Below are 26215 nucleotides of genomic sequence, written 5' to 3' on the forward strand. Positions count from 1 at the left end.
GCCATATACTAAAAGCAGCACGAAAACAGAGTGCAATAGGGTCCAAAAAACTTGAGTGACCCATGAGAGTATGCATGCAAGCCTATGGTATTCCAAACTAGAGATATACGCATGCAATTTTTGTTTTTAGGAGAGAATGTGCCTGCTGAAAAAAACCTTATTTTTAAAAAGTGCATTGCAGAATATCAGGAATTTGCTGTGGGACACTTTGAAAACTTGCATACAGATTATGTGCACACACCTTGCAGTCAGTTGTTGTGGCCGAGTGGTTAAGGCGATGAACTAGAAATCCATTGGGGTCTCCCTGCGCAGGTTCGAATCCTGCCGACAACGAGAATCTTTTTAACATCGGCTACAATTTCAGAAGTTAACCTTTAGTATTTCTTCCATGTCAGTTTTATAAATAGGTGGCTTATTTTGGTGTCACTATTGCCATATCACATATTTATTATCGCTCCCCCTTTCATATCTTTGCTATAACTCTCGTCCTTCATTAGCGCTGGTGCAAACGCTTCAAATTATTATACCCTGGCTCTCTCGGTCATACCTGTGCATGCACTTGAAACTTACTTTACCAATAAAAGAAGCAAATAGAGAAATAAAATAAAAGTGCTAGCTGGATTAGGCAAACACACTTCATAAAACTGCATTTTCTTTTCTATTCTCCCCCGTGTTACAAGCTTAACTGCTCCCTGTGTAATTTCTCCTAACCTGCTGTTCCTGAAAGAGAATTTCATCTACAAGCTCTTTCTGTGTTTTTTCCTAGTCTTTTCTTTCCCTTTTCTTAGATTTGTAACTGTTCCCTTACGTGCTCTACTGAGGCGCCATTAATCTCATTTGAGCTCCTTGTACCTGCTGCTGTTTTCTCCACACCTCATACTGTCTTTTCCCTCTTTCTCTCTTTCTCTGCGGTTGGTGGCTACTTTCCAAAGCGTCTGATGCCCCAATGTTCCTTCGTCTTGTTGTCAGACGTGAATTTGAAAAGCAACAAAATTAACAAGCCTTTACCACTCACACATGGCAGAAGTTTATACTTTAATTCAATGAGCTAAGAAAAGTGTGTTGTGGGGCCCCTACGAGCCATGGTGCTTGCTTCATCATAATTAGGCATGCAGTCATTTGCCACAGCTCTGATTATGGGTCACTGAGGTCAGTTTCAATAATTCCTCAAAAACCTAACCATGCAGTCCCCCCTAACTGTGTAGTTATCTTGCTTTACTGCTGTTTGTGTGATTAGCTGGGAGGAGCTCACGGCAGCATCCTCCCAATAAAAGTGTAGATGGACCGTTCCTTAACTCTTTCTTGCTTCACATACAGATGGCTTGAGGAGGTACAGGGGAGATGCAGGTCTAATAAACAGAATAGAATATCTGCGCCAGGTGTGTTTCTCTGCATTGGTGTCCCATCACAGGCCCACCAGTGTATGTGTGATCTTTGACTCCTGCCAGTTCACAAGCAGGCGGCCAGGAAACGGTTTCAGCCTATCAACCACTGAGGAGATAAAGCCTTTGTATAAGGAATGAGGAAGCAATGAACACATTCAACCTATCACAGGAGTAGCCCTGAGTGTTCCGAATTATAATTTCTTCATGTCACTGTACGTTATTGAGCCCAAGTAGCTCGCCGTGATCGTATAGTGGTTAGTACTCTGCGTTGTGGCCGCAGCAACCTCGGTTCGAATCCGAATCACGGCATTGTGGTTGGCAATGTCACGGCAGTTGGGTTTTTCCTTTACAGAATTCCCAAATGTACCAGTTTTTTTTGTAAAATGTCTATTAAAAACAGATCCTTTTCAATATTTAAACGATCTAACGACAAATTATTTAAACACACATGATTATAAGATGTAGGTATACTGTACTTACTGACATAAATTATCGTTCTTGAACATATTTGCGGAAAGGGGAGCGGAGCTCTCCCCCAGGCCAATCAGAATGCAGATGAATGCAGTTGCAGTTGAGTGACCTGTGTTGTGGCTGTCTACAGGGAATGCACATATGTAGCTGTCCCGCAGCCCAATCCAGACGTCAATCGAAGACAGGTTTCAATGCAAATAGAGCAGTAAGTGCAGAGAAATGCTCACTCTCTAAAAATGGCATTTATACAATAGTAAGATTAAATCCAACCTCACCAGTAGATAGGATTTATCAATAAATAAATAAAGCTTCTCCTCTCTGATATGGAATTACCCCCCAAAAAGTATAAGGGAATACCCAATGCTAACCTATGAGAGGGGCAGACCTCACAGTAGTGAAAAATGTAATAGACTGTTTGATACTACTAGGACATACAAACTACCACAGTACATGTCTTACCTTTTACTTACATAGCATGATGCCCCTAGGACTACCTAGGGCCTACCTTAGGGGTTACTGATATGTAATAAAATTGGAGTTTAAGGCTTGGCAAGTAGTTTTAAATGCCAAGTCGAAGTGGCAGTACACTGCAGCACAGGCACTGCAGTAGCAGGCTTGAGACAGGTTTGAAATGCTATTTCTTTGGGCGGCACAATCAGTCCCTGGGTATATGGTATACCACTTTACAAGGGGCTTTCAAGTAAATTAAATCTGTCAGTCAGGTATACTCCAATTATACACATGATTAGGGAAGAAGCACGTGCACTTCAGCACTGATTAGTAGCGATAAAGTGATCAGAGTCCTAAGGCCAACAAAAAGATACAGCAAAATGCGGAGGTGAAAAGCAATAAGGTGGGGTTGGGACCACCTTAAGAATGCAAGGTCTAACAAAAACGAACTAAGGATAACATGAGTAAAACATCAGGTTTCTCTACAGCATTTGGTGAGACAAGTGGGCCTTCTTTTATCTTCCATAAATGCCATCCTTCCTGGACCCCTTTATTATATAGCTCTTCCAGGAATAAATATAAAGCACTTACAAAGGAGCCTCAATTCTCAAAGATGGTAGACTTCTGTAATATGGGCCATGTACTAAAAGCAGCACGAAAACAGAGTGCAATAGGGTCCAAAAAACTTGAGTGACCCATGAGAGTATGCATGCAAGCCTATGGTATTCCAAACTAGAGATAGATGCATGCAATTTTTGTTTTTAGGAGAGAATGTGCCTGCTGAAAAAAACATTATTTTTTAAAAGTGCATTGCAGAATATCAGGAATTTGCTGTGGGACACCTTGAAAACTTGCATACAGATTATGTGCACACACCTTGCAGTCAGTTGTTGTGGCCGAGTGGTTAAGGCGATGGACTAGAAATCCATTGGGGTCTGCCCGCGCAGGTTCGAATCCTGCCGACAACGCGAATCTTTTTAACATCGGCTACAATTTCAGAAGTTAACCTTTAGTATTTCTTCCATGTCAGTTTTATAAATAGGTGGCTTATTTTGGTGTCACTATTGCCATATCACATATTTATTATCGCTCCCCCTTTCATATCTTTGCTATAACTCTCGTCCTTCATTAGCGCTGGTGCAAACGCTTCAAATTATTATACCCTGGCTCTCTCGGTCATACCTGTGCATGCACTTGAAACTTACTTTACCAATAAAAGAAGCAAATAGAGAAATAAAATAAAAGTGCTAGCTGGATTAGGCAAACACACTTCATAAAACTGCATTTTCTTTTCTATTCTCCCCCGTGTTACAAGCTTAACTGCTCCCTGTGTAATTTCTCCTAACCTGCTGTTCCTGGAAGAGAATTTCATCTACAAGCTCTTTCTGTGTTTTTTCCTAGTCTTTTCTTTCCCTTTTCTTAGATTTGTAACTGTTCCTTTACGTGCTCTACTGAGGCGCCATTAATCTCATTTGAGCTCCTTGTACCTGCTGCTGTTTTCTCCACACCTCATACTGTCTTTTCCCTCTTTCTCTCTTTCTCTGCGATTGGTGGCTACTTTCCAAAGCGTCTGATGCCCCAATGTTCCTTCGTCTTGTTGTCAGACGTGAATTTGAAAAGCAGCAAAATTAACAAGCCTTTACCACTCACACATGGCAGAAGTTTATACTTTAATTCAATGAGCTAAGAAAAGTGTGTTGTGGGGCCCCTACGAGCCATGGTGCTTGCTTCATCATAATTAGGCATGCAGTCATTAGCCACAGCTCTGATTATGGGTCAATGAGGTCAGTTTCAATAATTCCTCAAAAACCTAACCATGCAGTCCCCCCTAACTGTGTAGTCATCTTGCTTTACTGCTGTTTGTGTGATTAGCTGGGAGGAGCTCACGGCAGCATCCTCCCAATAAAAGTGTAGATGGACCGTTCCTTAATTCTTTCTTGTTTCACATACAGATGGCTTGAGGAGGTACAGGGGAGATGCAGGTCTAATAAACAGAATAGAATATCTGCGCCGGGTGTGTTTCTCTGCATTGGTGTCCCATCACAGGCCCACCAGTGTATGTGTGATCTTTGACTCCTGCCAGTTCACAAGCAGGCGGCCAGGAAACGGTTTCAGCCTATCAACCACTGAGGAGATAAAGCCTTTGTATGAGGAATGAGGAAGCAATGAACACATTCAGCCTATCACAGGAGTAGCCCTGAGTGTTCCGAATTATAATTTCTTCATGTCACTGTACGTTATTGAGCCCAAGTAGCTCGCCGTGATCGTATAGTGGTTAGTACTCTGCGTTGTGGCCGCAGCAACCTCGGTTAGAATCTGAGTCACGGCATTGTGGTTGGCAATGTCACTGCAGTTGGGTTTTTCCTTTACAGAATTCCCAAATGTACCAGTTGTTTTTGTAAAATGTCTATCAAAAACAGATCCTTTTCAATATTTAAACGATCTAACGACAAATTATTTAAACACACATGATTATAAGATGTAGGTATACTGTACTTACTGACATAAATTATCGTTCTTGAACATATTTGCGGTAAGGGGAGCGGAGCTCTCCCCCAGGCCAATCAGAATGCAGATGAATGCAGTTGCAGTTGAGTGACCTGTGTTGTGGCTGTCTATAGGGAATGCACATATGTAGCTGTCTCGCAGCCCAATCCAGACGTCAATCGAAGACAGGTTTCAATGCAAATAGAGCAGTAAGTGCAGAGAAATGCTCACTCTCTAAAAATGGCATTTATACAATAGTAAGATTAAATCCAACCTCACCAGTAGATAGGATTTATCAATAAATAAATAAAGCTTCTCCTCTCTGATAAGGAATTACCCCCCAAAAAGTATAAGGGAATACCCAATGCTAACCTATGAGAGGGGCAGACCTCACAGTAGTGAAAAATGTAATAGACTGTTTGATACTACTAGGACATACAAACTACCACAGTACATGTCTTACCTTTTACTTACATAGCATGATGCCCCTAGGACTACCTAGGGCCTACCTTAGGGGTTACTGATATGTAATAAAATTGGAGTTTAAGGCTTGGCAAGTAGTTTTAAATGCCAAGTCGAAGTGGCAGTGCACTGCAGCACAGGCACTGCAGTAGCAGGCTTGAGACAGGTTTGAAATGCTATTTCTTTGGGCGGCACAATCAGTCCCTGGGTATATGGTATACCACTTTACAAGGGGCTTTCAAGTAAATTAAATCTGTCAGTCAGGTATACTCCAATTATACACATGATTAGGGAAGAAGCACGTGCACTTCAGCACTGATTAGTAGCGATAAAGTGATCAGAGTCCTAAGGCCAACAAAAAGATACAGCAAAATGCGGAGGTGAAAAGCAATAAGGTGGGGTTGGGACCACCTTAAGAATGCAAGATCTAACAAAAACGAACTAAGGATAACATGAGTAAAACATCAGGTTTCTCTACAGCATTTGGTGAGACAAGTGGGCCTTCTTTTATCTTCCATAAATGCAATCCTTCCCGGACCCCTTTATTATATAGCTCTTCAAGGAAAAAATATAAAGCACTTACAAAGGAGCCTCAAATACTCAAAGATGGTAGACTTCTGTAATATGGGCCATATAAAAGCAGCACAAAAACAGAGTGCAATAGGGTCCAAAAAACTTGAGTGACCCATGAGAGTATGCCTGCAAGCCTATGGTATTCCAAACTAGAGATATACGCATGCAATTTTTGTTTTTAGGAGAGAATGTGCCTGCTGAAAAAAACATTATTTTTAAAAAGTGCATTGCAGAATATCAGGAATTTGCTGTGGGACACCTTGAAAACTTGCATACAGATTATGTGCACACACCTTACAGTCAGTTGTTGTGGCCGAGTGGTTAAGGTGATGGACTAGAAATCCATTGGGGTCTCCCCGCGCAGGTTCGAATCCTGCCGACAACGAGAATCTTTTTAACATCGGCTACAATTTCAGAAGTTAACCTTTAGTATTTCTTCCATGTCAGTTTTATAAATAGGTGGCTTATTTTGGTGTCACTATTGCCATATCACATATTTATTATCGCTCCCCCTTTCATATCTTTGCTATAACTCTCGTCCTTCATTAGCGCTGGTGCAAACGCTTCAAATTATTATACCCTGGCTCTCTCGGTCATACCTGTGCATGCACTTGAAACTTACTTTACCTATAAAAGAAGCAAATAGAGAAATAAAATAAAAGTGCTAGCTGGATTAGGCAAACACACTTCATAAAACTGCATTTTCTTTTCTATTCTCCCCCGTGTTACAAGCTTAACTGCTCCCTGTGTAATTTCTCTTAACCTGCTTTTCCTGGAAGCGAATTTCATCTACAAGCTCTTTCTGTGTTTTTTCCTAGTCTTTTCTTTCCCTTTTCTTAGATTTGTAACTGTTCCTTTACGTGCTCTATTTAGGCGCCATTAATCTCATTTGAGCTCCTTGTACCTGCTGCTGTTTTCTCCACACCTCATACTGTCTTTTCCCTCTTTCTCTCTTTCTCTGCGGTTGGTGGCTACTTTCCAAAGCGTCTGATGCCCCAATGTTCCTTCGTCTTGTTGTCAGACGTGAATTTGAAAAGCAACAAAATTAACGAGCCTTTACCACTCACACATGGCAGAAGTTTATACTTTAATTCAATGAGCTAAGAAAAGTGTGTTGTGGGGCCCCTACGAGCCATGGTGCTTGCTTCATCATAATTAGGCATGCAGTCATTAGCCACAGCTCTGATTATGGGTCACTGAGGTCAGTTTCAATAATTCCTCAAAAACCTAACCATGCAGTCCCCCCTAACTGTGTAGTCATCTTGCTTTACTGCTGTTTGTGTGATTAGCTGGGAGGAGCTCACGGCAGCATCCTCCCAATAAAAGTGTAGATGGACCGTTCCTTAACTCTTTCTTGCTTCACATACAGATGGCTTGAGGAGGTACAGGGGAGATGCAGGTCTAATAAACAGAATAGAATATCTGCGCCAGGTGTGTTTCTCTGCATTGGTGTCCCATCACAGGCCCACCAGTGTATGTGTGATCTTTGACTCCTGCCAGTTCACAAGCAGGCGGCCAGGAAACGGTTTCAGCCTATCAACCACTGAGGAGATAAAGCCTTTGTATAAGGAATGAGGAAGCAATGAACACATTCAGCCTATCACAGGAGTAGCCCTGAGTGTTCCGAATTATAATTTCTTCATGTCACTGTACGTTATTGAGCCCAAGTAGCTCGCCGTGATCGTATAGTGGTTAGTACTCTGCGTTGTGGCCGCAGTAACCTCGGTTCGAATCCGAGTCACGGCATTGTGGTTGGCAATGTCACGGCAGTTGGGTTTTTCCTTTACAGAATTCCCAAATGTACCAGTTGTTTTTGTAAAATGTCTATTAAAAACAGATCCTTTTCAATATTTAAACGATCTAACAACAAATTATTTAAACACACATGATTATAAGATGTAGGTATACTGTACTTACTGACAATAATTATCGTTCTTGAACATATTTGCGGTAAGGGGAGCGGAGCTCTCCCCCAGGCCAATCAGAATGCAGATGAATGCAGTTGCAGTTGAGTGACCTGTGTTGTGGCTGTCTACAGGGAATGCACATATGTAGCTGTCTCGCAGCCGAATCCAGACGTCAATCGAAGACAGGTTTCAATGCAAATAGAGCAGTAAGTGCAGAGAAATGCTCACTCTCTAAAAATGGCATTTATACAATAGTAAGATTAAATCCAACCTCACCAGTAGATAGGATTTATCAATAAATAAATAAAGCTTCTCCTCTCTGATATGGAATTACCCCCCAAAAAGTATAAGGGAATACCCAATGCTAACCTATGAGAGGGGCAGACCTCACAGTAGTGAAAAATGTAATAGACTGTTTGATACTACTAGGACATACAAACTACCACAGTACATGTCTTACCTTTTACTTACATAGCATGATGCCCCTAGGACTACCTAGGGCCTACCTTAGGGGTTACTGATATGTAATAAAATTGGAGTTTAAGGCTTGGCAAGTAGTTTTAAATGCCAAGTCGAAGTGGCAGTACACTGCAGCACAGGCACTGCAGTAGCAGGCTTCAGACAGGTTTGAAATGCTATTTCTTTGGGCGGCACAATCAGTCCCTGGGTATATGGTATACCACTTTACAAGGGGCTTTCAAGTAAATTAAATCTGTCAGTCAGGTATACTCCAATTATACACATGATTAGGGAAGAAGCACGTGCACTTCAGCACTGATTAGTAGCGATAAAGTGATCAGAGTCCTAAAGCCAACAAAAAGATACAGCAAAATGCGGAGGTGCAAAGCAATAAGGTGGGGTTGGGACCACCTTAAGAATGCAAGGTCTAACAAAAACGAACTAAGGATAACATGAGTAAAACATCAGGTTTCTCTACAGCATTTGGTGAGACAAGTGGGCCTTCTTTTATCTTCCATAAATGCAATCCTTCCCGGACCCCTTTATTATATAGCTCTTCAAGGAAAAAATATAAAGCACTTACAAAGGAGCCTCAAATACTCAAAGATGGTAGACTTCTTTAATATGGGACATATACTAAAAGCAGCACGAAAACAGAGTGCAATAGGGTCCAAAAAACTTGAGTGACCCATGAGAGTATGCATGCAAGCCTATGGTATTCCAAACTAGAGATATACGCATGCAATTTTTGTTTTTAGGAGAGAATGTGCCTGCTGAAAAAAACATTATTTTTAAAAAGTGCATTGCAGAATATCAGGAATTTGCTGTGGGACACCTTGAAAACTTGCATACAGATTATGTGCACACACCTTGCAGTCAGTTGTTGTGGCCGAGTGGTTAAGGCGATGGACTAGAAATCCATTGGGGTCTCCCCGCGCAGGTTCGAATCCTGCCGACAACGAGAATCTTTTTAACATCGGCTACAATTTCAGAAATTAACCTTTAGTATTTCTTCCATGTCAGTTTTATAAATAGGTGGCTTATTTTGGTGTCACTATTGCCATATCACATATTTATTATCGCTCCCCCTTTCATATCTTTGCTATAACTCTCGTCCTTCATTAGCGCTGGTGCAAACGCTTCAAATTATTATACCCTGGCTCTCTCGGTCATACCTGTGCATGCATTTGAAACTTACTTTACCAATAAAAGAAGCAAATAGAGAAATAAAATAAAAAAAGTGCTAGCTGGATTAGGCAAACACACTTCATAAAACTGCATTTTCTTTTCTATTCTCCCCCGTGTTACAAGCTTAACTGCTCCCTGTGTAATTTCTCTTAACCTGCTGTTCCTGGAAGAGAATTTCATCTACAAGCTCTTTCTGTGTTTTTTCCTAGTCTTTTCTTTCCCTTTTCTTAGATTTGTAACTGTTCCTTTACGTGCTCTATTTAGGCGCCATTAATCTCATTTGAGCTCCTTGTACCTGCTGCTGTTTTCTCCACACCTCATACTGTCTTTTCTCTCTTTCTCTGCGGTTGGTGGCTACTTTCCAAAGCGTCTGATGCCCCAATGTTCCTTCGTCTTGTTGTCAGACGTGAATTTGAAAAGCAACAAAATTAACAAGCCTTTACCACTCACACATGGCAGAAGTTTATACTTTAATTCAATGAGCTAAGAAAAGTGTGTTGTGGGGCCCCTGTGAGAAGGTGGCCTGATATGCAGTGCTCACTATTCTAGTGAACACTATGTATCAGTCCAGCAACCCTTATTGATGATTGGTTGTAAGACAACCTTATAGACCAGCTATCCTAGTAGCGTGGATACGAGCAGTCTAAGGCTAAAGACTCGAGAGGGCGTGTTAAGCCAGCTATTATACCACACATATACCCCTTGAACACCAAGTGAAAGGACACCACACAAGTGTTATGAAAATAAACAGTTATTTATTAAGAATCACAACAGCCCTGTACTCTTTATGAGGACAGGGTACTAAGCACAAACCAAAACTCTTACAAAAATACTTAAGTTAGCACAGTATATACAAATGCCCGAGGGGCACGGAAAACCATATACTTGAAAAGTGGAATGCGAAATTACTAGCAGGTAAGTACAGTACTAATAGGCTTTGGAATCGCTAGGACTTGACTATAGAATCGTTAGATTACTTCTGGGAGACCCAGGGGACTCGGGTGCAGTGTGTGCACTCTCACGCGAGATGAGGGACAAAGTCTATGGTAGCTAGAAATTGCAAAGTTAGTGTTCTCGGGCGAACCCGACCTGGTAGGGAGAAAACAAAAGTAGATTCTGACCCTTGGATAGTGAGGCTATGCTGGGGCACCGAAATGCCGAAGTTACCTAGCCCTGGGGCTGCAGCTGCATAGGACTCAAAAGACGTCGGGAATCCTCGTTGACGGACCAGGAGCCTGGAAGAAAGAAGTTGCTGGCAGGCGACCAGTGAAGAAAGTTCGGTGGATCCAAGCCTGGATCGATGGAAGATGACACCTGAAAGCAGAGGGGACCAAGTTCGAGACTACTAGCCAGTAGTCAGTGGGCACCAGGAGGGCACCGGATGGTAGCCACCTCGATTAGGTGAGTGGGGGACGCTGTGCTCGAAGATCTCACGGACCAGGAGGCGTTGTCAGCGACCAGGAAGGAGGATCGAGCTGTCCCACGAAGATAGAAGCTGTCGGCGTCGCTGGACCCAGGATTGGGCAACAAAGCCTTGGCAAATTCAAGCCCACGCGGTGGACCTAAAATGGCATCTGGAGTGGACCAGGAGGGTCCGGGGTGCCTCTCTTCAAGAAGGAAGCAAGGGCCAGTCTGGAGCAACCAGACCAGCAGCAGTGATGTCGTCGGGCGTCGTTCAGAAGGCCACAAGCCAGCCGGCTAGTAGCCAAACAACGCGGTGCACAGCAAACAGCAGAAGGGCCCCACGCAGATCGTGGAGATGCAGGGAGGCTGACCTTGGGTGCTGGAGCTGCGCAGGGTTGGGGCTTCTCGGACCCCAAAGCACTCACCAGTGGAGGACACGGTGGGCTTGTTGTAAAGATGTCGTGCAGTCTTGGCGATCGTCGGTCCCTCGAGGTCTCGTCGCACTCACGGTTCTCAGCTTTGCTGTAGAAGTGAGTAGAGGTCAGAGGTGCCAGGGAAGCCGGGTCTCGTCGAGCTGGGTCGTCGGATTTGTGATGAAGGACTTGCAGCAGACCGCAGTGCTCTTTAGGATGGTGCCTGCGGATGCAGGGTGACTACTCCTTAGCCACAAGGGAGAATCTTGATGAAGAAATTTTGAAGTCCTTTCGCAGAAAGTCGTGTCTTGATTCCAAAGATGATCTAATTTGAACAGGGGGCCCGCTCCCATCTTTATACTAGAAAAGGGGGCTGACCCGGTGACTAGGTCCTGCCTATGGGTGGGACTAGGAGGGGGGTGGTTACACCCCTCTCCCCTGCCGGACTTCCCCAGGCCAGGGGCTGGTGTGCCCCTGGAACTGGTTCTGACTGGCCTATGCGTAGTGAGCACCGGGGTGCCACTCAGCAGTCACCTTCCTGAAAAGCCCTGCCTACCCAGGATACACAAAACCCTGTTTCGGATGGTGCTAGCACCGCCCCGGACAGGAAACCCTTTGTCCAAGCCTCCCTCGCTGGAAGGACTCCCAGCAGCAGGAGGTCAGACTCGTGTCTGTGGTGGCAGCATCCATTTTGTGGAGCTGAGGCTTTAGTTAACTTTAACCGGGGTTCACAGTTACATACATGTCGTGTCCCTCTAGAAGGGTGGAATGCTAACCCCGTCGCCAGAATTGGCGAGGGGTTAGTATTCCAATTCGTATGACACCTTACTCGACATGTTTTGATAAAGCAATACCAAAGTTGGCATTTAACCGCGAGGATTATAATGCACTTAAGAGTATATGGTATGCGATATCATGGAACAGCTATTAGGACTTGGTTCCGCAAGCTGCAGACGGGCTCAGCTCATGCCAGAGCACCATCTCACACGATTCCAAGCACTCTGCCTTCAGGATTGTCAAGGCCTGCCATAGGAGTGACTGATAGGAATCTGTGTGTCCATTTTAGGGTTAGGTATAGGTATACTACACCTACAGCAAAGGGTGATTACACGACTTTGCCCCAGCTGTCATGCAGCCAGTTGTGTCAAATTTAGGAGGCCAGCCAGGGGTGGCATAATACATGCTGCAGCCCCTGGCAGCCCTGGGTACACCTATGCCCTGAGTTACAGGGTCTGATAAGGTGGCCCAGTACCAATTGGAAATGTACCTAGGGTACATGGAATCCATTTTAAAGAGAGAGCAGTAGGCCTGGGGTCCTGATTGGCAGGGTCCCAGGTCGACTATGTCCAAAACCAGCTAAAAAACAGGCCAAAAAGTTGGGGGCAACCATAGTCAGGATGTACCTTCCTACACAACCCCCCCCCCAAACGAAAGGAGATAAGGCTATCCTTGTCCAGGTAAGCCTCTATTACCTAAGTGGCCATATAAGGAAGGACCAGCTCTGGCTTGGTTTCCCCCTGTGTCATGGTCCACTAGGCAACCCCTCACCCTAAGTGTATCTGAGGGTCTCCACCATAGGGAATCTCTGCCTTTGGTGTGTCTTGGGAAAGAAGAAGGCTGATGCTGGGGTGGAGTACTGAAGTGAGGCTCCTCTACCTTTGGGCTCAACTTCCTCCAATCACAAATCATCATGTGTGCCTTTCTTTCTTTAGCTGAAATACACTGAGCTCTCAGGGTCAGCCTCTGGCTACCTAAAGCTGGAGGCTGAGTCCCTCTGTTTGGCTTACTGGAGGGACAGGTCAGGTCTGGGGTTTTTAGGCCCCATGTTTGGCTGTGCCCAACAGTGTCCAGCTGTGGGAGTTCCCTAACTACTTTTAAGGGGGATCCCTCAGGAGTCTGTTCTATTTTCACTTGGCTAGGTTTACCAGCTTCAGTGATCCTAATCTGCTAATTAAGGGGTTCTTTTGGACAGGGGGCCCTTTGGGGTCCACCACTGGCCTCCCTGATCTCTTCAGCCCTGGGCTGACTGAGGCAGGGTAGAGAGGGGCAGGTTACCTGCTCCAGACTGGGTCCCACCTGGGAAGGGTCCACTGCCATCAGGGGCTCTGCCAGGCTAGGCCTGACTACCTCTGGGGCAGTTCCTTCAACAGGGGTAGAGTCAGTTCCCTGAGGAGGCTGGCTCTCACCTTGTGTCTGGGAGGGGGAAGACTCTTCTTCCTCCTCAATGCTCTCTGTTTGAGTGGAGTGATCCATTGTTTCAGGCTTCACAACCTCACTATCTGTTTGAGTGGAGGCTGAGACCATTTCAACCTTGCCAACCTTTTCAGGAGGGCACTCAGTTTGTGTTTGGGCTGTGACTGTCACAGTCCTCCTATCCTGCTCTGGAAAGTCTGTCTGAGCCTGGGCAGTGGCTACCCCTGCCCTTCCAACCTTTTCAGGGAGGAATGGTGCTTGGACTGGGGCTGTAGCTATTACTGCCCCACTAACCTGTCTGGATAGGCCTATCATTCTGGAGTGAGTTTCTTGTTCCACCTCAGCCCATGCTGAGAGTTCCAGGTCATTCCCCAGTAAGCAATCTACAGGTAGGTTATCTGTCACTGCCACTCTCATGGGCCCTGTGACATTACCCCAGCTGAGCTTGACTACTGCCATGGGATGCCTTCTCTTCACTCCATGAATGTCTGTCACCTGATAAGTAAAACCAGGGGTCAGTTGAGCAGAGGGGACCAGATGGTCACTCACCATGGTGAGGCTGGCCCCTGTGTCTCTGAATGCCTCAACTTTCTGACCATTCAATAAAACTTCTTGTCTATACTTTCCCAAAATGTGGGGTCCAGTAGTGAAGTTGGCAAACCCCATGCCAGTCTCACAGACAAGAGTGTGGTCAGGGAACCTGGCTAGGCCATAGTCCTCCTGATTGCCCAAAGTAATGCCCACCACATTCTTGGGGGCACTCCCACCACCTGGGGGATTACCACTAGTGGTAACAGGAGGTTTAGGAGTATTACCTGGGGGTATATTTCCCTTATTACCATTTTTAGGGCAACTGGCATCACTTTTGTAATGACCCACCTGTTTACAGGTATGGCAATAAGGTTTCTTCTGTTCTGAAGGAGTGTTCTGGGACCCACCACCCTTGTTGGAGTTTTGGGGCCCTTGGGAAGTCTTCTCTGTGGATTTATCCCCACCCTTCTCTTGAGGCTTGGTTGATTCCTTTTTCTGGTCACCACCCTGGTTTTTAGGCCTAACCCTGGTTCTGACCCATTTGTCTGCCCTCTTACCCAATTCCTGTGGAGAGGTCAACTCAGAGTCTACCAGGTGCTGATGTAATAACTGGTTCTGACAATTATTTAAGATTTGCTCCCTCATAATTAGATTATACAATCCTTTAAAATCAGTAACCTTACTACCCAGTAGCCAGCCTTCAAAAGCCTTAGTGGCACAATCAACAAAGTCAGTCCAATCTTGAGACTGAGTTTTCTGGGTGTCTCTGAACAGCATCCTGTATTGTTCAGTGGTTAAACCAAACCCATCAACCAGTGTATTCTTCAAGATTTTGTAATTGTTAGCATCCTCCACCCTTGTGGTGAGGAGCTTATCTCTACCTTTACCATCAAAGGAGAGCCACAAGATAGCTGCCCACTGACTTTGGGGAACACCCTGCACAGTGCAGGCTCTCTCCAAAGCAGTAATCCATTTGTGGATGTCATCCCCTTCTTTAAAGGGGGGCACTATCTTATTCAGGTGCTTTGTATCAAAACTCCTTTCCCTATTGCTAGGTTTATTGCTGCCACCAGTGGGCTGTAGCCCACATAATTCTTGCTCTCTAGCAAGGGCAAGTCTCTCTTTGGCCAGGGCAAGTTCTTCCCTTTCAATCCTCAGTTTGATTGCCCTTTCTTCAGCTTCATACACTCTCCTCTTAGGGGAAGACATCCCTCTGTGAGAAGAGTTGAGAGAGCCATTGGTTCGAAAGGATCTGTTAGAGCCTCTTGATAGAGACCTAACTCGCCCATTCCCAATGTTAAGCTGACCTGAGAGTGGGCCCAGGGGTCCCCTAGTACCAAGCTCATGTCTGCTTAAGTTGGACCTGGTTAGTCTACTGACTTCTACCTGTCCCTTATCTGCCTCATCCCCTGACAACTGGTCCTCATCCTCATCCTCAGCATCATCTGCTTCCTGGAGGGGATGTTCCTGGCTATCAAAGGGTCCCTGTAAGGAGGGCAAACTTCCTTCTGGATTAGAAGGGTCTGGGTTACCAGCCCTACTGGCATCATAAGCCTCTAAGAGACCAATCAGAAAGGAAGTGGTGGGGTTAGACCCCTGTTTTAGTTTCTGAAGAGTACACACTTGTCTCATCTCATGGAAGCTAAGAGCAGCATATTTTGAAGTAAGGACCTGTGGAGGGTCCACTGACACAAGGGGATACTCAGAGTTTCCTCCTTTGTCTGACTTGCTGATTCTAGTGTGGTGTAAGTGATGCACCTACCTACACTATGTGTTTGCCTACTGATCCCTTGCTAAGAGTTGCAGCCAAGGTGTGCTAAGCCTTGAGGAGCTACAACAGCTGGTTCAGTAGAACTCAGAGTATTCTAAGCTTAGTTATATGTACTAACAGTACTTATGTGATCTTTCAACAAGATATTCTTAGGATACGTGTGGCAAAACAACAGCAAGCTCAAATCCCACCGCTGCCACCAATGTGAGAAGGTGGCCTGATATGCAGTGCTCACTATTCTAGTGAACACTATGTATCAGTCCAGCAACCCTTATTGATGATTGGTATTTAGTATTTGTTTATTGCACAGTTAATAAAAACTCACAATTTTACACAAAAATTAAAAATAGAAATTAAAAGTCTTTTGACTATGTAAAACTTTTCCTGGCAAAAAGATGTTACACTTTAATAAAATCTCAAAGAGTCTATAGTCAGGTAGTGGGTCTTCCTATTGATCACTGCTATTTTTTAGTTGGAGTTCTTGTAGTTATAAGGCAGTTGCAGGATCTCTATTCCCCTGATTTAATTAATTTTCGCTCAGTAATCTTCATAGTTTTGTTAAGGGTCGTTTGAGAAGACTGCCTTTATCCCAGTGCGGTTGGTTGTTCGCGTCCTTATACTGTTTCATTTAATTTTTTGGCCACTATTTCAAAATATTTAACTGTTCTACAGTTTAGCTGGGTCTCGTTGGGGTTGAAGCAGAGCATTACTGCTTGCCTGCATGATCTTACACCCTTCTGGTTCCATAGTGGCCGGAGCATTGACCGCCTTACATCCACTAAAGCTTTACAGATGCATATAATATGTATAAGATCCTCCTTTGCGGATTGACAAAGGCGACATGCGTTTGATGGATCAGGCCTTTTCCAAGGTTCCAGGTGATGTGCTATGGGTATGTTGCCTAAGCGCATATTTAAGAACTTGCTTTTTATTTTTTGTGTAAGTCCCCTTGATAGGTATTCTTGTGGCTTTATGGCTCCATACCCTTCGAGCACTACCCATCCGTGTGCTCTCCTGGTCAGGGTGGCTCTGTCCTCGAGTGAAGAGACCAGTTTTGTGACCTTTGTCACAGTTTTCTTGAAAGTCCCAAAGTCCGTCCTTGTTTCCCAAAGCATGTTTAATCCTAGGCTCTCCAATGAATTTGTTAGGTATGCCCTTGCTGGGGAGATTTCTTTGGCGTGAAGCTCTGTCCATAAGTTCGCATTTAACGATCCTTGCTCCGATTCTTTGATTTTGCGCCAACTTTTTACATATTGTCCTTTCCTCTCCACAGATTGTTTCAATAGTCCGAATTCAAGACGAATTTGAGCAGGCGAGGAGTTTTTAGGGAGATGGAAAATTGCCCTGTATGCACGGCTGATAGTTTTGTCCAAAGTGCTTGCATCTTTACCCCGCATTGATTCGCTGCCATAGGAGAGCATTGGCAGTAGGCGAGCTTTTATTACCTGTAGAAGTGGCGCTAATGTCCTGTCGGGAAGGACTTTCTGCAAGGGCCTTATTGATAGTTGAAAAGTCAAGCCCTTCCTACAGATGGCGTCTAGTTGGTGCTTGGAGGAGCCATTGCCCTCTATTGTAACTCCTAGATATTTATATGAGGCTACCAGTTCCAGTCTTTGTTTATCCAGGTACCATGCGGGCTTCTGTTTTTTATTATAGTTCATTGGCATGACCTTAGTTTTGTCCAGGTTTATTGTTAAGGAGTTTGCTTTGGAAAATGTGTTTGTTTTATCTAGAAGGTTTTGAAGGCCGATAGGAGACCGGCTGATAAGGACCAGGTCATCTGCGTAAAGCAGATTTGAGAGCGTGATATTTCCTAACCGGGGTGCGTGTGATGTAACTGTTTCTAACTCTTCAGGAAGATCAGCGAGGAAGAGGTTGAACAGTGTTGGCGCTAGGACGCAGCCCTGCTTTAGGCCTTTGCTGGTCTTTATTTTCCTCGAAAGATGTGTGCCAGATCCCAGTTTTATTTGGACCCATGTATCGGTGTGCAGCAATTCCAGCTGCTGTAGAAGGGGGCCGGGGATTCCCCATGAGCTCAGTTTCCGCCATAGTTTATGTCGGTCTACATGGTCGAATGCGGCACTGTAGTCAATGAAACACACGAACAGAGAGCTTTTTGCCGTTTTTGCTGCGTCGGACAGTAGGGTTAGTGCCATGATGTTGGTTAAAGTTCCCTGGCCCGTCCGAAAGCCCGTCTGAGTGACTGGGATGATGTTCTCTTTTGTTGCCCATGTTGTTAGATCCTTCAAAATGAGGCTTGCATAGTACTTCGCTTCTACATCTATCAGGGCAATCAACCGGTAACTGCTTGGGTCGATCCTTGCGTCTTTTTTATAGATTGGGCTTATTATCGACCCTCTCCAAGATGCTGGTATTTTTCCTATTTCCCTTGCTTCATAGAATATTGGGATCAGTGTGGAGCACCAAAAGGCCGGGTCCTGTTTGTATAATATTGGAGGGATCCCGTTTGGTCCTGGCGCCCCCTCGAGTTTTCCCTTTGAGATTTGTTTGAGGATTGTGTCTGTTGTTTCTTGGGCCGATTGTCCGGGTTCTGTTTTACTAGAAACGACTATCTTGGGGCCGGCTTCGTTCTCTGCTAGGATACAGGGCCCAGTTGTTTTCATGTTTGATGCTTGGTTTTCTTTATAGGCGGGTGTGTCATTTTTTCCCGGTTGGCGGGAAGCTCCCTCTTCCGAATTTGTCCCTCCGGCTTTCTTTTTTGCGGGGTCAGTTGTGTTAAAGTGAGTTGTTAAGTAGTTGGCCCAGACTGATTCCGGTATTTCAGAGGTAATACCTTTGTGGTCTGGGTGTTGGAGCCTGTGAATCATCTTCCAAAAGCTAGAGCTATTCTTCTGTTTTGAGTTGTGTAGAATTTTTGCCCATAGGTCTTCGTTTAGTTCCCGCTTCCTTTGCCAAGTTTTCTTTTGTAGCAGTGCCTTTGACCTGCGTAACTGCAGTTGGATTTCCGGATTGTTTGGATCTTGCCGGAACTGTTTGAGGATCTTCTTTATTTCGAACTTGATATTTTTTGTTTCTACTGTTGTTACTTTACCAAACATATGCCTAGTGGTGTTCCCTTTTTGGTCTTTCTTCCTTTTGGCATGTTTTTCTCCTAGTACCGTTGTAAATTTTTCCCATAAGGTAATGGGGTTGTCGGTCGTATTGTGTATTACTTGTATTATTGTTTTTGCACTGTTTGTGAGAGTTTCTATGTCCGAGATCTTACATCGTAAACGTTTGTAGTCGGTAGTATGTTCTGTGCACATACTTCTGATTTCGGTTGCTTCGTTCTTACAGTTTAATGCTAAGTTGGCTTCTAGCGGCAAGTGGTCGCTCTGGGCTCTGTCGCCTATCTTAAATTCTTGTACATTGTCATACAACGGGAGTGTAACTAGAATAAAGTCTAAATAGGATGAGGCAAATTACGAGTATTGATGATTGGTTGTAAGTCAACCTTATAGACCAGCTATCCTAGTAGCGTGGATACGAGCAGTCTAAGGCTAAAGACTCGAGAGGGCGTGTTAAGCCAGCTGTTATACCACACATATACCCCTTGAACACCAAGTGAAAGGACACCACACAAGTGTTATGAAAATAAACAGTTATTTATTAAGAATCACAACAGCCCTGTACTCTTTATGAGGACAGGGTACTAAGCACAAACCAAAACTCTTACAAAAATACTTAAGTTAGCACAGTATATACAAATGCCCGAGGGGCACGGAAAACCATATACTTGAAAAGTGGAATGCGAAATTACTAGCAGGTAAGTACAGTACTAATAGGCTTTGGAATCGCTAGGACTTGACTATAGAATCGTTAGATTACTTCTGGGAGACCCAGGGGACTCGGGTGCAGTGTGTGCACTCTCACGCGAGATGCGGGACAAAGTCTATGGTAGCTAGAAATTGCAAAGTTAGTGTTCTCGGGCGAACCCGACCTGGTAGGGAGAAAACGAAAGTAGATTCTGACCCTTGGATAGTGAGGCTATGCTGGGGCACCGAAATGCCGAAGTTACCTAGCCCAGGGGCTGCAGCTGCATAGGACTCAAAAGACGTCGGGAATCCTCGTTGACGGACCAGGAGCCTGGAAGAAAGAAGTTGCTGGCAGGCGACCAGTGAAGAAAGTTCGGTGGATCCAAGCCTGGATCGATGGAAGATGACACCTGAAAGCAGAGGGGACCAAGTTCGAGACTACTAGCCAGTAGTCAGTGGGCACCAGGAGGGCACCGGATGGTAGCCACCTCGATTAGGTGAGTGGGTGACGCTGTGCTCGAAGATCTCACGGACCAGGAGGCGTTGTCGGCGACCAGGAAGGAGGATCGAGCTATCCCACGAAGATAGAAGCTGTCGGCGTCGCTGGACCCAGGATTGGGCAACAAAGCCTTGGCAAATTCAAGCCCACGCGGTGGACCTAAAATGGCGTCTGGAGTGGACCAGGAGGGTCCGGGGTGCGTCTTTTCAAGAAGGAAGCAAGGGCCAGTCTGGAGCAACCAGACCAGCAGCAGTGATGTCGTCGGGCGTCGTTCAGAAGGCCACAAGCCAGCCGGCTAGTAGCCAAACAACGCGGTGCACAGCAAACAGCAGAAGGGCCCCACGCAGATCGTGGAGATGCAGGGAGGCTGACCTTGGGTGCTGGAGCTGCGCAGGGTCGGGGCTTCTTGGACCCCAAAGCACTCACCAGTGGAGGACACGGTGGGCTTGTTGTAAAGATGTCGTGCAGTCTTGGCGATCGTCGGTCCCTCGAGGTCTCGTCGCACTCACGGTTCTCAGCTTTGCTGTAGAGGTGAGTAGAGGTCAGAGGTGCCAGGGAAGCCGGGTCTCGTCGAGCTGGGTCGTCGGATTCGTGATGAAGGACTTGCAGCAGACCGCAGTGCTCTTTAGGATGGTGCCTGCGGATGCAGGGTGACTACTCCTTAGCCACAAGGGAGAATCTTGATGAAGAAATCTTGAAGTCCTTTCGCAGAAAGTCGTGTCTTGATTCCAAAGATGATCTAATTTGAACAGGGGGCCCGCTCCCATCTTTATACTAGAAAAGGGGGCTGACCCGGTGACTAGGTCCTGCCTATGGGTGGGACTAGGAGGGGGGTGGTTACACCCCTCTCCCCTGCCGGACTTCCCCAGGCCAGGGGCTGGTGTGCCCCTGGAACTGGTTCTGACTGGCCTATACGTAGTGAGCACCGGGGTGCCACTCAGCAGTCACCTTCCTGAAAAGCCCTGCCTACCCAGGATACACAAAACCCTGTCTGGGATGGTGCTAGCACTGCCCCGGACAGGAAACCCTTTGTCCAAGCCTCCCTCGCTGGAAGGACTCCCAGCAGCAGGAGGTCAGACTCGTGTCTGTGGTGGCAGCATCCATTTTGTGGAGCTGAGGCTTTAGTTAACTTTAACCGGGGTTCAAAGTTACATACATGTCGTGTCCCTCTAGAAGGGTGGAATGCTAACCCCGTCGCCAGAATTGGCGAGGGGTTAGTATTCCAATTCGTATGACACCTTACTCGACATGTTTTGATAAAGCCATACCAAAGTTGGCATTTAACCGCGAGGATTATAATGCACTTAAGAGTATATGGTATGCGATATCATGGAACAGCTATTAGGACTTGGTTCCGCAAGCTGCAGACAGGCTCAGCTCATGCCAGAGCACCATCTCACACGATTCCAAGCACTCTGCCTTCAGGATTGTCAAGGCCTGCCATAGGAGTGACTGATAGGAATCTGTGTGTCCATTTTAGGGTTAGGTATAGGTATACTACACCTACAGCAAAGGGTGATTACACAACTTTGCCCCAGCTGTCATGCAGCCAGTTGTGTCAAATTTAGGAGGCCAGCCAGGGGTGGCATAATACATGCTGCAGCCCCTGGCAGCCCTGGGTACACCTATGCCCTGAGTTACAGGGTCTGATAAGGTGGCCCAGTACCAATTGGAAATGTACCTAGGGTACATGGAATCCATTTTAAAGAGAGAGCAGTAGGCCTGGGGTCCCGATTGGCAGGGTCCCAGGTCGACTATGTCCAAAACCAGCTAAAACACAGGGCAAAAAGTTGGGGGCAACCATAGTCAGGATGTACCTTCCTACAGCCCCTACGAGCCATGGTGCTTGCTTCATCATAATTAGGCATGCAGTCATTAGCCACAGCTCTGATTATGGGTCACTGAGGTCAGTTTCAATCATTCCTCAAAAACCTAACCATGCAGTCCCCCTTAACTGTGTAGTCATCTTGCTTTACTGCTGTTTGTGTGATTAGCTGGGAGGAGCTCACGGCAGCATCCTCCCAAGAAAAGTGTAGATGGACCGTTCCTTAACTCTTTCTTGCTTCACATACAGATGGCTTGAGGAGGTACAGGGGAGATGCAGGTCTAATAAACAGAATAGAATATCTGCGCCAGGTGTGTTTCTCTGCATTGGTGTCCCATCACAGGCCCACCAGTGTATGTGTGATCTTTGACTCCTGCCAGTTCACAAGCAGGCGGCCAGGAAACGGTTTCAGCCTATCAACCACTGAGGAGATAAGGCCTTTGTATAAGGAATGAGGAAGCAATGAACACATTCAGCCTATCACAGGAGTAGCCCTGAGTGTTCCGAATTATAATTTCTTCATGTCACTGTACGTTATTGAGCCCAAGTAGCTCGCCGTGATCGCATAGTGGTTAGTACTCTGCGTTGTGGCCGCAGCAACCTCGGTTCGAATCCGAGTCACGGCATTGTGGTTGGCAATGTCACGGCAGTTGGGTTTTTCCTTTACAGAATTCCCAAATGTACCAGTTGTTTTTGTAAAATGTCTATTAAAAACAGATCCTTTTCAATATTTAAACGATCTAACAACAAATTATTTAAACACACATGATTATAAGATGTAGGTATACTGTACTTACTGACATAAATTATCGTTCTTGAACATATTTGCGGTAAGGGGAGCGGAGCTCTCCCCCAGGCCAATCAGAATGTAGATGAATGCAGTTGCAGTTGAGTGACCTGTGTTGTGGCTGTCTACAGGGAATGCACATATGTAGCTGTCTCGCAGCCCAATCCAGACGTCAATCGAAGACAGGTTTCAATGCAAATAGAGCAGTAAGTGCAGAGAAATGCTCACTCTCTAAAAATGGCATTTATACAATAGTAAGATTAAATCCAACCTCACCAGTAGATAGGATTTATCAATAAATAAATAAAGCTTCTCCTCTCTGATATGGAATTACCCCCCAAAAAGTATAAGGGAATACCCAATGCTAACCTATGAGAGGGGCAGACCTCACAGTAGTGAAAAATGTAATAGACTGTTTGATACTACTAGGACATACAAACTACCACAGTACATGTCTTACCTTTTACTTACATAGCATGATGCCCCTAGGACTACCTAGGGCCTACCTTAGGGGTTACTGATATGTAATAAAATTGGAGTTTAAGGCTTGGCAAGTAGTTTTAAATGCCAAGTCGAAGTGGCAGTACACTGCAGCACAGGCACTGCAGTAGCAGGCTTGAGACAGGTTTGAAATGCTATTTCTTTGGGCGGCACAATCAGTCCCTGGGTATATGGTATACCACTTTGCAAGGGGCTTTCAAGTAAATTAAATCTGTCAGTCAGGTATACTCCAATTATACACATGATTAGGGAAGAAGCACGTGCACTTCAGCACTGATTAGTAGCGATAAAGTGATCAGAGTCCTAAGGCCAACAAAAAGATACAGCAAAATGCGGAGGTGAAAAGCAATAAGGTGGGGTTGGGACCACCTTAAGAATGCAAGGTCTAACAAAAACGAACTAAGGATAACATGAGTAAAACATCAGGTTTCTCTACAGCATTTGGTGAGACAAGTGGGCCTTCTTTTATCTTCCATAAATGCAATCCTTCCCGGACCCCTTTATTATATAGCTCTTCAAGGAAAAAATATAAAGCACTTACAAAGGAGCCTCAAATACTCAAAGACGGTAGACTTCTTTAACATGGGACATATACTAAAAGCAGCACGAAAACAGAGTGCAATAGGGTCCAAAAAACTTGAGTGACCCATGAGAGTATGCATGCAAACCTATGGTATTCCAAACTAGAGATATACGCATGCAATTTTTGTTTTTAGGAGAGAATGTGCCTGCTGAAAAAAACCTTATTTTTAAAAAGTGCATTGCAGAATATCAGGAATTTGCTGTGGGACACCTTGAAAACTTGCATACAGATTATGTGCCCACACCTTGCAGTCAGTTGTTGTGGCCGAGTGGTTAAGGCGATGGACTAGAAATCCATTGGGGTCTCCCCGCGCAGGTTCGAATCCTGCCGACAATGAGAATCTTTTTAACATCGGCTACAATTTCAGAAGTTAACCTTTAGTATTTCTTCCATGTCAGTTTTATAAATAGGTGGCTTATTTTGGTGTCACTATTGCCATATCACATATTTATTATCGCTCCCCCTTTCATATCTTTGCTATAACTCTCGTCCTTCATTAGCGCTGGTGCAAACGCTTCAAATTATTATACCCTGGCTCTCTCGGTCATACCTGTGCATGCACTTGAAACTTACTTTACCAATAAAAGAAGCAAATAGAGAAATAAAATAAAAGTGCTAGCTGGATTAGGCAAACACACTTCATAAAACTGCATTTTCTTTTCTATTCTCCCCCGTGTTACAAGCTTAACTGCTCCCTGTGTAATTTCTCTTAACCTGCTGTTCCTGGAAGAGAATTTCATCTACAAGCTCTTTCTGTGTTTTTTCCTAGTCTTTTCTTTCCCTTTTCTTAGATTTGTAACTGTTCCTTTACGTGCTCTATTTAGGCGCCATTAAACTCATTTGAGCTCCTTGTACATGCTGCTGTTTTCTCCACACCTCATACTGTCTTTTCCCTCTTTCTCTCTTTCTCTGCGGTTGGTGGCTACTTTCCAAAGCGTCTGATGCCCCAATGTTCCTTCGTCTTGTTGTCAGACGTGAATTTGAAAAGCAACAAAATTAACAAGCCTTTACCACTCACACATGGCAGAAGTTTATACTTTAATTCAATGAGCTAAGAAAAGTGTGTTGTGGGGCCCCTACGAGCCAATGGTGCTTGCTTCATCATAATTAGGCATGCAGTCATTAGCCACAGCTCTGATTATGGGTCACTGAGGTCAGTTTCAATAATTCCTCAAAAACCTAACCATGCAGTCCCCCCTAACTGTGTACTTATCTTGCTTTACTGCTGTTTGTGTGATAGCTGGGAGGAGCTCACGGCAGCATCCTCCCAATAAAAGTGTAGATGGACCGTTCCTTAACTCTTTCTTGCTTCACATATAGATGGCTTGAGGAGGTACAGGGGAGATGCAGGTCTAATAAACAGAATAGAATATCTGCGCCAGGTGTGTTTCTCTGCATTGGTGTCCCATCAAAGGCCCACCAGTGTATGTGTGATCTTTGACTCCTGCCAGTTCACAAGCAGGCGGCCAGGAAACGGTTTCAGCCTATCAACCACTGAGGAGATAAAGCCTTTGTATAAGGAATGAGGAAGCAGTGAACACATTCAGCCTATCACAGGAGTAGCCCTGAGTGTTCCGAATTATAATTTCTTCATGTCACTGTACGTTATTGAGCCCAAGTAGCTCGCCATGATCGTATAGTGGTTAGTACTCTGCGTTGTGGCCGCAGCAACCTCGGTTCGAATCCGAGTCACGGCATTGTGGTTGGCAATGTCAAGGCAGCTGGGTTTTTCCTTTACAGAATTCCCAAATGTACCAGTTGTTTTTGTAAAATGTATATTAAAAACAGATCCTTTTCAATATTTAAACGATCTAACGACAGATTATTTAAACACACATGATTATAAGATGTAGGTATACTGTACTTACTGACATAAATTATCGTTCTTGAACATATTTGCGGTAAGGGGAGCGGAGCTCTCCCCCAGGCCAATCAGAATGCAGATGAATGCAGTTGCAGTTGAGTGACCTGTGTTGTGGCTGTCTACAGGGAATGCACATATGTAGCTATCTCGCAGCCCAATCCAGACGTCAATTGAAGACAGGTTTTGATGCAAATAGAGCAGTAAGTGCAGAGAAATGCTCACTCTCTAAAAATGGCATTTATACAATAGTAAGATTAAATCCAACCTCACCAGTAGATAGGATTTATCAATAAATAAATAAAGCTTCTTCTCTCTGAAATGGAATTACCCCCCAAAAAGTATAAGGGAATACCCAATGCTAACCTATGAGAGGGTCAGACCTCACAGTAGTGAAAAGTGTAATAGACTGTTTGATACTACAAGGACATACAAACTACCACAGTACATGTCTTACCTTTTACTTACATAGCATGATGCCCCTAGGACTACCTAGGGCCTACCTTAGGGGTTACTGATATGTAATAAAATTGGAGTTTAAGGCTTGGCAAGTAGTTTTAAATGCCAAGTCGAAGTGGCAGTACACTGCAGCACAGGCACTGCAGTAGCAGGCTTGAGACAGGTTTGAAATGCTATTTCTTTGGGCGGCACAATCAGTCCCTGGGTTTATGGTATACCACTTTAACAGGGCCTTTCAAGTAGATTAAATC

At 44.9% G+C, this 26215-nt stretch overlaps 6 non-coding genes across 6 annotated transcripts; all 6 read left to right on the top strand.

Moving 5' to 3' along the window:
• The first annotated feature begins 3192 nt into the window (after positions 1-3192).
• TRNAS-AGA (transfer RNA serine (anticodon AGA)) lies at positions 3193-3274 on the top strand. Its single transcript has one exon. It is a non-coding gene; the product is annotated as a tRNA-Ser (tRNA).
• A 2857-nt stretch (positions 3275-6131) lies between these two features.
• Positions 6132-6213, top strand: TRNAS-AGA (transfer RNA serine (anticodon AGA)). Its single transcript has one exon. It is a non-coding gene; the product is annotated as a tRNA-Ser (tRNA).
• Positions 6214-7502: 1289 nt separating this feature from the next.
• On the top strand, positions 7503-7574 carry TRNAH-GUG (transfer RNA histidin (anticodon GUG)). The gene has a single exon. It is a non-coding gene; the product is annotated as a tRNA-His (tRNA).
• A 1499-nt stretch (positions 7575-9073) lies between these two features.
• On the top strand, positions 9074-9155 carry TRNAS-AGA (transfer RNA serine (anticodon AGA)). The gene has a single exon. It is a non-coding gene; the product is annotated as a tRNA-Ser (tRNA).
• A 14743-nt stretch (positions 9156-23898) lies between these two features.
• TRNAS-AGA (transfer RNA serine (anticodon AGA)) lies at positions 23899-23980 on the top strand. The gene has a single exon. It is a non-coding gene; the product is annotated as a tRNA-Ser (tRNA).
• A 1289-nt stretch (positions 23981-25269) lies between these two features.
• On the top strand, positions 25270-25341 carry TRNAH-GUG (transfer RNA histidin (anticodon GUG)). Its single transcript has one exon. It is a non-coding gene; the product is annotated as a tRNA-His (tRNA).
• The last annotated feature ends 874 nt before the right edge of the window (positions 25342-26215 follow it).

This window comes from Lissotriton vulgaris, unplaced genomic scaffold, assembly GCF_964263255.1.
Source record: "Lissotriton vulgaris unplaced genomic scaffold, aLisVul1.2 SCAFFOLD_301, whole genome shotgun sequence".
In the NCBI taxonomy this organism is placed as follows: Eukaryota; Metazoa; Chordata; class Amphibia; order Caudata; family Salamandridae; genus Lissotriton; species Lissotriton vulgaris.